This window comes from Neolamprologus multifasciatus, chromosome 17 (assembly GCF_963576455.1).
Source record: "Neolamprologus multifasciatus chromosome 17, fNeoMul1.2, whole genome shotgun sequence".
Classification (NCBI taxonomy): domain Eukaryota; kingdom Metazoa; phylum Chordata; class Actinopteri; order Cichliformes; family Cichlidae; genus Neolamprologus; species Neolamprologus multifasciatus.
Window position 1 is genome coordinate 12,828,142 of NC_140455.1, and position 12,666 is coordinate 12,840,807.

Consider the following 12,666-nt stretch of genomic DNA (forward strand, 5'->3'; position numbering starts at 1 on the left):
TGGTGTTGGAGCTGTGTGTTGGTGAACAGGGTGTAAGCAGGGGGCTAAGCACGCATCCCTGGGAGGCACCTGTGCTGAGTGTGAGTGTGGATTAGGTGATGCTGCTGATCCGAACCACCTGAGGTCTGTCTGTCAGGAAGTCCAGGATCCAGCTGCACAGGGAGGAGCTGATGTTCAGATCACGGAGTTTCACGATGAGTCTGGATGGTATGATGGTGTTGAAGGCAGAGCTATAGTCTATGAACAGCATCCGCACATATGTGTTTTTCTGGTCCAAGTGCGAGAGGGCAGTGTGGAATGCAATTGCTATTGCGTCGTCTGTAGATCTGTTTGGCCTGTAGGCAAACTGGAGGGGATCGAGTGAAGCAGGGAGTAAAGGTGTGATGTGAGCTTTAACTATGCGCTCAAAACACTCACGCAATGGATGTGAGTGCTACTGGGTGATAGTTATTTAGGCAGCTCACATTAGTTTTCCTTGGGACAGGGATGATGGTGGTCCTCTTAAAACATTTTGGGACAACAGACTGGAGCAGGGAAAGAGCAGGGAAATGGTAAATGTGTGTCTGAACTGGTAAATATGACTTAGTGGAAAAGTTAATTTGGGGGCTTTATTAAAGTAGAAGACAACAATAAATGTATCAGTTGTTTTACCATTTACCATGACTTATGACTTACCAAAAGGCACTAAACCAACATATTAATGAATATTACTGGTGTAAGATTCTTATTTTATCATATGTTATCCTATCCCTATAATCTTACTGTGTGAATCATTATACTGCTGTAAGCCACACCCTACTCCATATTATAGAGAGTATAATTAGTATTTAGTTTTAATTTGCATTATACCTCTGGATTAAGAAATTGTGAAAATCATTAGATTTATTAGATATGTCTATATTATCCTATACTGTTGATTTACTGTGAATGAGTTACACTGTTTCATTGCATGTCATACTGCTGAGTTAAGAAGAGAATATTGTGTGCAGATGGCCTTGTTTTCTGATAGTTGAGGAGACAGACCACATTCCACAGAAGTTCTACCCCCAGCTTTCTCTATGTCAGAAAGACAGGGAGCCAAGGTCATAACACAGGCTCACTGAGAGTTAGAGGGTATGTAAGTTTAGGCTTTTTACGACTAGGTGGGGGTCAACAGAGGCTATAAAAGCTTTGGCTAACGCTCCACCATTTTGAGATTTGCTGTGCCCCTCTGCATGCATGTCTCCCCATCCGGATGGTTTGTGCTCATAAAGTGTTGAATTGTATGGAATAAAAGATTGTTGATTGAGCATTTATACACCGAGTATTGTCCTTCCTTCAGCCCAAAGAATAAAAGAATTGGGAGGATTTAACACCTGATATCAGCAAACTCATTTTTAAGATGTCTTAACTAATGCTTTAAATATGATATGTCATGACAATAAACATTTTTCATCTGCAGTGACCGACGGCACCAACACTTTCCCAGCTAACGGATGTGCATCTACAAACCTGTGTGCAGCTGCCTCAAGCTTGAAATCTCTACCTTTCATGCAGAGCGTTGGTAACATAACAACAGGACCAATCTGTAATTTACCCTTGACCACTGCTGCACCAACCACAACCACAGCCAACCCAACCACAACAGCTGCTCCAATCACAACAACAACTTCTGCTCCAACCACTACAACTGCAGCTCCAACCACAACAACTGCTGCTCCAGCCACAACAACAGCTGCACCAACCACAACAACAGCTGCTCCAACCACAACAACAGCTGCTTCAACCACAACAACTGCTGCTCCAACAACAGTTGCTCAAACCACTACAACTGCTGCTCCAACAACAACAACAGCTGCTCCAACCACAACAACAGCTGCTCCAACAACAACAACAGTTGCTCCAACAACAATAACTGCTGCTCCAACCACAACAGCAGCTGCTCCAACCACAACAACTGTTGCTTCAACCACAACAACAGCTGCTCCAACCACAACAACAGCTGCCCCAACCACAACAACTGCTGCTCCAACCACAACAGCAGCTGCTCCAACCACAACAACTGTTGCTTCAACCACAACAACAGCTGCTCCAACTACAACGACAGCTGCCCCAACCACAACAACTGCTGCTCCAACAACAGTTGCTCAAATCACTACAAATGCTGCTCCAACCACAACAGCAGCTGCTCCAACAACAACAGCAGCTTCTCCAACCACAACAGCAGCTGCTCCAACCACAACAGCAGCTGCTCCAACCACAACAACTCCTGCTCCAACCACAACAACAGCTGCTCCAACAACAACAACTGTGGCACCAACCACAACAACTCCGGCTCCAACCACAACCACAGCTGCTCCAACAACAACAACTGTTGCTCCAACCACAACAACTGTTGCTCCAACCACAACAGCAGCTACTCCAACAACAACAACTGCTGCTCCAACAACAGTTGCTCCAGCCTCTACATCTGCTGCTCCAACAACAACCACAGCCGCTACAACCACAACAACTGTGGCTCCAACCACTACAACAGCTGCTCCAACCACAACAACCGCTGTTCCAACCACAACAACAGTTGCTCCAACAACAACAACTGCTGCTCCAACTACAACAACAGTTGCTCCAACCACAACAACTGCTGCTCCAACAATAACGACAGCTGCTCCAACAACAACAACAGTTGCTCCTACCACTACAACTGCTGCTCCAACCACAACAACAGCTGCTCCAACAACAACAACAGCTGCTCCAACGACAACAACACCTGCTCCAACAACAACCACAGCTGCTCCAATAAAAACCACAGCTGCTCCAACCACAACCACAGCTGCTCCAACAACAACAACTGCTGCTGCAACCACTACAACTGCTGCTCCAACCGCAACAACAGCTGCTCCAACCACAACAACTGCTGCCCCAACCACAACAACAGTTGCTCCAACAACAACAGCAGCTGCTCCAACAACAACCACTGCAGGTCCAACCACAACAACTTCTGCTCCAACCACAACAACAGCAGCCGCTCCAACCACAACAGCAGCCGCTCCAACCACAACAGCAGCCGCCGCTCCAACCACAACAGCAGCAGCCGCTCCAACCACAACAACTGCTGCTGCTCCATCAACAACTTCTGCAGCTCCAACAACAACTGCTGCTCCAACCACAACAACAGCAGCCGCTCCAACCACAACAACAGCAGCTACCCCAACCACATCAGCAGCAGTTGCTCCAACCACAACAGCAGCCGCCGCTCCAACCACAACAGCAGCAGCCGCTCCAACCACAACAACAGCAGCCGCTCCAACCACAACAACAGCAGCTGCCCCAACCACAACAGCAGCAGTTGCTCCAACCACAACAGCAGCATTTGCTCAAACCACAACAACAGCAGCCGCTCCAACCACAACAACTGCTGCTCCAACAACAACAGCCGTTAAAACCGCAACAGCAGCCGCTCCAACCACAACAGCAGCCGCCGCTCCAACCACAACAGCAGCAGCCGCTCCAACCACAACAACTGCTGCTCTTACAACAACAACTGCTGCTGCTCCATCAACAACTTCTGCTGCTCCAACAACAACTGCTGCTCCAACCACAACAACAGCAGCCGCTCCAACCACAACAACAGCAGCCGCTCCAACCACAACAACAGCAGCTGCCCCAACCACAACAGCAGCAGTTGCTCAAACCACAACAACAGCAGCCGCTCCAACCACAACAACTGCTGCTCCAACAACAACAACAGCCGCTCCAACAACAACAGCAGCTGCTCCAACCACAACAACGGCAGCTGCTCCAACCACAACAACGGCAGCTGCTCCAATCACAACAGCAGCAGCCACTCCAACCACAACAGCAGCAGCCGCTCCAACCACAACAACTGCTGCTCTTACAACAACAACTGCTGCTGCTCCATCAACAACTTCTGCTGCTCCAACAACAACTGCTGCTCCAACCACAACAACAGCAGCCGCTCCAACCACAACAACAACTGCTCCAATCACAACTACCGTGGCAACAACCACAACAACAGCTGCTACAACAACAACAACTGCTCAAACCACTACAACTGCTGCTACAACAACAACAACAACAACAGTTGCTCCAACCACAACAACTGCTGCTACAACAATAATAACTGCAGCTCCACCACCACCAACAGCTGCTCCAACTATGACAACAGCTGCAACAACAACCACTAAAAAACCTACAACAGCTATGTCATCCACAACGACAAAAATTCACGCATCTTCGGTCAGAATGAATGTAATCCCTCTATTACTGGCACTCTTTGTCTTTACCATCTATTAAATGGTAAATCATGGATGGAAACCCCATAAAAACACTAAAACTGTGAAAGGAAGATTTTTTTTTTTATGTTACTGTTTACTTCTTCTTTTCCTTTTTAGTTGGGATTTAAGCTTCATTCACTTCAGATGTAAGTAAAAGGGTCTGGGTAAACCTTAGCATGGATAACTATTTAACAAACAATTACCCTTGTGACTTATAAAGTGTAATATCTATTTAATATTTACCCACAAATATATTTATCTATTTATTAAACTCATTATGCAAATGTCTTGAAAAATGTAATAGTGTGCAATAGTAGGAACAGAAATATACATACAGAAATAGACAACCAAACTAGTTACTTGGGATTTTTGTTATATGTGATTCAATGACAGCATTTCTAAAACTAGTCACTGTAAATACACCAAAAAAAAAAAAGCCGAAGGATTACAACTATGACCATGATAAAGTTTTCAACACACAGTATGATGGGGTTTGTTTTTTTGCTTTGGAAATATCCCATTGATGGCAAGGGGAATAAAGAAAGCTATGGCAGTATATTTGTTTTGTATAATGTTATGATTGTCCCGACTGTCACTTATTTTCTTGAATTTTCTCAATCATATTGATGGTAACACATGGCCCCACTTTTAACATTTATAAAATTACAGAATATATTAACCATATGTTATTTAAGATGAGATACTCTGGTTTCCCCTGAATGTAGACTTTTACTCTCTTCACCCTAATAAAACTATTAATGCAACCAATTGTTTTTCTACATGAATTACCGTACCTATAAGATACTTCAAAGTTTCTTTAATGAAATTATATATTTCACACTATTCAACAATATTTCATTATTAAGAAAGTTAATGTTTTTTGCTGGCTTTTCTAACTGCTAGTACATTTCCCTAATAGATATACAAATTTTGATAATTTAAAAGGAAGGGGGATGTGTTGAATTATATATTCTTTTTAAACGAATGTAATCTCTGTTTCTAGTTATCAGGTTTCAATTATGTTGTCCTCGGATCTTTAGTGGTTCTAACAGGCACTAACTATTTGTTTCTTTTTATAATGTCTAAAGGGTTTGGAGTGGTTGATAAGAAATAAGCTTCCTAAATGCGTATCGATCACACATAGTAGTACATATCATGTCACAAGAACCAAAATTAATTGTTGTAATGGAAGTAATAACTAATATGAATTTAGGCAGGTTTGCAACCAAGCAGAAAAGTCTTTAAACATCCCAGATAATAAATATGAAATCACCACACTTGGAGAATGTTCATTTAGCTTTTTTTTACTTCAGAATTTGAATGGCTTTCCCCTTTTTAAAATTAAGTACAGAAAACTTTATGTAATGTTACGATATAAATATATATTCTTAATGCTTATTTTCTGATTATATTGTCTTTTGGAAACAACTAGGTCAGAGGGTGACAGGTCGATCTGGCAACAGACTTTAGAAAGGGGAAGTAAAGAAAGGAGAAGTTTAGTGCAGAGCTGCACAGGAAACCAGACACAAAAAAAGAGGAACTAAGTAAACGGTGTGTCGGTGTGACGTAGTGCAGAAATATATATATATATGGACTTAGCTGCAGAAAATTCAGACCTGAGCATGTGTGTTCCGTCTCCATTTCCAGAAATGTAAAATAAAGATTATTTTTTTGAGCTTTACCACTCTGAGTTCAGTCTTTCTCTTTCGCCAAAAGAATTCAAAAGAACGTGATTTAATAGTAATCATCCATCCATCCATCCATTCGCTTCCGCTTATCCTTTTCAGGGTCGCGGGGGGCGCTGGAGCCTATCCCAGCTGTCATAGGGCGAGAGGCGGGGTACACCCTGGACATGTCGCCGGTCTAACACACATGGACAGACAACCATTCTCACTCACATTCATTCGCACATTCACACCTAGTGACAATTTGGATTATCCAATTAACCTATCCCCACAAGCTGCATGTCTTTGGACGGTGGGAGGAAGCCAGAGTGCCCGGAGGGAACCCACGCAAACACGGGGAGAACATGCAAACTCCACACAGAAACCCTGATGGTGGAATTGAACTCAGGACCTTCTTGCTGTGCGGCAACAGTGCTAACCACCGTGCCACCGTGCTGCTTAGTAGTAATCATTTGATAATTTAAACATTATGGAAACCAAAAAGGAGACTCCGCTGGAGGGAGGTCAGCAGCTGATGGATGGATGGCTTCGACAAAGAAAAGGTCATTAGCAATAGGCCACAAAGGAGGTGGAACTCTTCTGAATCTGGAGAAGGAAAATTCAGTGATGCAAGCTCTGACAAAGTGTCTGGTGACTTAGGGGCAGACTCCCTAAAAACATTCATAGAACATACAATTTAATATTAGTAGCTTCTGAAAGGTGTGAGGGACCTAAAACACAGGAAAAAAAATACAATCCTGTCTTTGTGTTTGAAAGGCAAGCACAATCATAGCCCGTCTCATTTGCTGTCATTTTATTAACTGTTATTTTTAACTGCAATTTTTGTTTTATGTTATTTTAAACCAGTAGTTTTGTAAATGAATCACATTTTTTAAATAAAGCTTATCATGGTGAAGGGGTTTGTGTGTCCCAGGGATCACAGGGGCTATGTTGGAAGGGGGCTTTTGCCCCCTTGGTAGGGTCTCCCATGGCAAATTGGCCCTGGGTAAGGGACCAGACAAAGAGCGATTCAGAAAACCCCTATGAGAAGACCATTGAGGGGACCGTTCACCCTACCCAAGATATGGTTTCAACACTACTTCTTAGCCAACAGGCTTCAGTTTATCTCAGGATGGCTAAAACATACCTTCTTAGATGACACAATATGGGATCAACAGAAAAAGATTATTAGAATATCAATAAATTAAATCCATAGTAAAAAAAGAAATATAAACCTGGTCAAGTTGAATTACAAACACCACCAAGTGTGGTACAGTTTCTTGCTCTTATAACCCCTAAATTACTGTCCAAACTATACAGAATGTTTTCTAAAACAGATGAATCAATATCACTTCCCATTGCAAAATGGGAAGCGGATTTATCAGTCAACTTAGACTAAAACTTCTGGTCTTATGTAACGCAGTAAAAGACCAGGGCTCCTGACTGCAGCTTCATAGATAATGAGCTATCAGAAGTAGCTTCGGCTACGGAGCCTAGTGTGTGAATAAAACACAGGAAACAGAAATAGAGCTCAAACAATATATATATATTATGTATGTTATGGTCAATGCGAAATATATAGACAGGTGTAAAAAAAAAATTACATATACATACAAAAATTACATCTATATATACATATATATATATATATATATATATATATATATATATATATATATATATATATATATATATTAGGGGTGCAACGATACACAAAATTCAGGGTTCGGTTCGATACTGTGGTGTCACGGTTTGATATTTTTTCGATACAAATAAAATGTTCATGCCGTTTTTATTTGTCATTTATTAAAATTATAAATATATATTTTTAACTCAAAAGTACAGTTGTTGTGGCCATTTTTGTTGAATGTTTATAAAACGCAATTTGTATTCATTTTTGTTTTTTCTTTAAAGTTGTAAGAATATGCTGACCTAGCTTTGTTATGTAAATTTGTAATTCATTTTATTGGAAAAGGTTTTGGAAAGTGATTGGTTTATTGGCTTATGGACCCTCCCATTAATCATGGGATTAAGAGCACCCTGGAGGGGTGTGGTAAAGGTGTTTTTTTTTTGTTGTTTTTTTTTCTCCAAATGTCTGATGGGAAGACGGGAGGGTTAGAAAATTTTTTTTTTGACCACTTTTGAAGTTGTTAAAGCCAATTGAGTTAACTTTAGTTTAATTTTAAGTTGTAAGAAGTTATTTGGTTGATTTTTGTTTATAATTTTGCACGAAATAAACGCCATATGATTTTTAAACAATGGAGTCAGAAGTGCGTTCCAAAAACAAACCTCCCGTTGCCACCCATGGCCTTTTCTTGGACTTTTTTGGTGTTTGGAACATAAAAGTCCGTGACAATATCATTCGTAGAACCCTCCTCTTTTTTCCCCTAAGTCCTTAATGATTCCCCTACCCAACCTTGAAGATTTGTCAGGTAAAGGTCAGGTTAGGAAAAGGAGGTACTTCTAAATGCACTCTGTGTGTTAAAACAAAAATGGCAAGGAGGAAAGACATAAGCCATATTATGCCACTCCAGCTTATTAATGAACCATAGAACCAGACAGAATTCTAATTGATTTGAAGTTTGAGTCTTATCCTTGTTCACCCTTTCATGTATGCCATAGAAAAATAACATGTGACAGCATTCCCTAAAAACCCTCTTTTGTCTGATCATTTCTTAGTAACATTTACATTTACTCTAACAAATTACACAGAAGTGGGAAAAAGTGTTTGTTGCTATGACACTATTCATCACTGGTTGAAGAAAATAAGAACTCCTTAAACAGGCATTTAGGGTCAGACAAAAAATTTTTTTTTAAAAATGACACAACCTGAAATTCATACACAATTCAAATGCAGATGATAAGCCTAAATGACACACAACAGGAGACAATTGTCATTCATTTAATTTTAGAAATGAATGTAACTGTTTACCCTTTTGACAGTGTTAAATGCAGGATTAAAAGGGTGTGGAACCTGTACTTACGTCATGATTTTGCAAAAGAGCGAACTGCATGTTTGGAATTTACAAAATGTAAACACACCCAGTCTATTCAGCATATAATTATATATTATGTAGTTCATGACGTAACCATTAAAGTGTATAATTTAGAACACAGAGTAACAGAGAAAACAAAATAGAGTAATGAAGAGTAAAAGGCAAAAAAGGACTATTTAAATTTTCTATATCAAGAGACAGGCACTTGCGGTGGCAAAAAGTAAACTAAAAAAAGTAACTAAAAATTGTTTCCTCATTTTTTGTTTTCAGTCCTGCTTGCCTTACTTGTCCTGACAGAATGCCACTCCCAGTGCTACGTAGTGTATGTTTGCCTATTTAGCTGCAGTAATAAAGTCTATTTCTACAAATATTACCATCACCTGGATGACTGAGAACCTATACAGACATAGAAATTACTATGTCTGCGTAGGTTACAATGCAGATAGACATTAAACACATAAAGAGAGTAAAAACAAACCAACAAACAAAAAACAGCACTTTTCTTTATGTATTTAAAAAGTTTAAAAAATTCCTTTCTAGAAAAATGCTTCCTAGAAAGTAGGTAGTGGTTATTATCCAATTCAAGCTACACTTATACTTTTCCAGCCAAAGGTTAATTATAATTTCTTTAGAATGATCATTATTTTAACTTCTAATTAGAGTTGATTGGGATAAAGTGATCGATAGAGGAAATTCTATTTCAGTCGTTAAACAAAGTGGAGGAAAGGCGTTACACTCAGTAACTATCCAGCAGGTAAATAAAAGAAAATAAGATTTAATGTATAGACTATGGAGCAGTTATCCTGCACAGGTCAAATTATTATGGTGAAGTATTCATAGGGTGATCTACTAGCAGTGTGGTGTAATTTAGACGCAAAGACCCAGCAAGTTCACTTCAGTAATGTACAGTGTTCTGCCAGGAGGCGCCCAAACTAACATCTCAAAAAAATGAGCAGACCAGGTAAGGTTGCTGAGGGAGCGAGTAATAACCTATTAACAAAAAAGGTTTCAATTCAATTTGATTCAATTTTTTTATACAGCACCAAACCACAACGACAGTCATCTCAAGGCACTTTGTATTGTAAGATCGACCCTACAATAATAGAACACAGAAAACCTCAACAATCATATGACCCTATGAGCAAGCGCTTTGGCAACAGTGGGAAGGAAAAACTCGCTTTTAACAGGAAAAATCCTCCAGCAGAACCACGCTCTGCCATCTGCAGCATTTAGTTGGGGATGAGAGGAGGAATTCAGGACAAGACCCAAGGACCATGACAACATTGTTTGTGTGTGCACGCACTTTATATTTGTTTGTTTGTTGGGGTCTTTTTGGCCAGCTCTCATATTGTAATATTCAGACTTTATTATGCAGCACATTAACACGGTTTCATTAATATTTGTATTTTGGCAGACATTTCCCTTTGGTTTTTTATGCATGAATATGGAGAAATGGTTTGCTGAAAAGACAAGTTAGTTCAGTAAAATTACTCTGTTTCAAAAAGGTATTTTTGAAGAACAGAAATGAGTGGGGCTTGGGTATAAACACTCAGCGTAAGGATCAAGTGAAGAATTTTAGGATAGAGCTAACGTTTTGACATCACAGGCATAACTTAATTTCACCTAGAAGCAGCTATCTTAATGACATCAGGCATAAAACATACGCTGCTTTTTTTGTTATTGAATTTAGACATTAATTTAACTGTATCGCCAGCTTTGTAAATGACATTCTCAGTTACATTGCCTGCCTAAACTATAACAATAAGGACATGGGATAAAGTAAGATGTGTATTTTGTTGTCCTTCTTTTGCACATTATAGTTTCAATTAGGCAGGCATCTGACATTAAATTGTTTGAAGGCTTGTGTAATATCATTCGTAGAACCCTCCTCTTTTTCCCCTAAGTCCTTAATGATTCCCCTACCCAACCTTGAAGATTTGTCAGGTAAAGGTCAGGTTAGGAAAAGGAGGTACTTCGAAATGCACTCTGTGTGTTAAAACAAAAATGCCAAGGAGGAAAGACATAACCCATATTATGTCTTCCTGTTTCTGTCCATAAATCTGCCAAGTTCTATCATTCTGCATTAAGAAATATTATTCACAAAGGGAAAACATTCAAGACGCTTTCTAGGAAATTCACTAATTGGAAAACAAGAGCAGTGTTGGTTCCTGGTGCATTACGACAGGTGTTATGTAACTGCATTCTTTATGCTCATTGTAATATAAGTGTGCATAAAGTGATACTGGTATCTCTTCATAGTGTCCCTGGGAGGACAACTCTTTACTCAAGTTTGGAGTGGAGGAAAATCAGAATGTGTTCTCAGGTTCTACACTCAGATAAGCAAATATATGTAGACGCAAGATTGCTTTTAGAGGGGAGCTAAATGCAAGAGACACAGGGAAAAACTTGGAGCCACTCAGTCATCTTACCGTAGGGGAGCTTTTCCCAAAATGAAGAGTGCTGCAGCTAACTTTAAAAACCAAAAAATAAATCCCAATACTTTGTATTGGATACATCTTGGATATAGCAAAGCATTAAGTAGCTTCAGTTCAGAGAGTAAAGAATCTCATGAAAACAGCTACTTAACAACAAGAACAACCAGAATCTAAAATAAAAACATCTTGCATGAAAATCAACCCTCTTTGTTGTCCTTTTAGAGATGCACAAAACACACACAAAACAGAAGCCAAAATCTAAAAATAGAAAAAACAAAACATGACGTGCCTAGGGCAGGGGTGTGTGTGCCTGTGACACACACGCAGACCCGATACAAAGAATACCTTATGTTTGATTTCCAACATGCTATTATTAAGATATAAATAGATTATACCTCAACAAGAGAGGTCGCAGCAATGTCATCAGAAAGTAGCTATTAAGTTATTACACTAAATACTTTCAAATATTTTAAGCTTTTATTAGAGTCACAGTATCATCTGTACTTGGTGATGTTATTAACTTGTTATTAGCAAAATGAACAAAGTGCAAAATATACTTTTCAGTTTATGAAAAATAAAACAGAAATGTTTGAGCTAAAATATACTTAACTACAGCAATGGAGTAAAAGTGCAGTTCCTTCACTTTACAAATATTAATGTGATACTCAAAGTGAGACTGCTGCTACACCTGCTGCTGGAGTAGTTTTACACCTCTGTCTGATTAATTTCACTGAACAGATCGGTTACCTGGTTTATCAACATCTCAGATTAGCAGGAACAACAAAAGTACAAGTGAGCCATGAATCTAGTGATATTACATCTGCATTATAATTTGCAGATCACAGTGGCTCTATAAAGGCAAAATGTATAGCAGTGCATTTATTCATGAGGGGGGAAAAGCATCATGATAAATTAAGAGTATAATTGAAACTTGATTTCACACTGTCTCTGTAAGTTATAGAAATAGGATGTGTGTTTGCATATAAGCTTTGACTGTTTGTAGCTCCAGTGAAAAACTTGCATTGATTATGGGTTTACACTAACTACAGTGGGACAGACAAGCATCCATGGCTAGTGCCATTATAGCTAAACTTTGTTTGCTGTACTAAGCCTTTAGAAAATAGTAGTGAGGAACAAATACATCTGTATGTTAAACTGTAGATAAATGTACATTAAATCTTCAAAAGGTGTTGAGGGATTTCTAAAATAATGCTGTGCAATATTTCATTTAGTGTGATGTAGAAAAGATCTCACCATGACTATTCATTCCTTACTCTACAAGTTTTTACAACTATGA

At 39.5% G+C, this 12,666-nt stretch overlaps 1 long non-coding RNA gene across 1 annotated transcript in view; it reads right to left on the reverse strand.

The window, feature by feature from the left end:
* LOC146499035 (uncharacterized) overlaps window positions 1-12,666 on the reverse strand; it is a 96,853-nt gene that overhangs the window by 17,028 nt on the left and 67,159 nt on the right. The window lies entirely within an intron of this gene.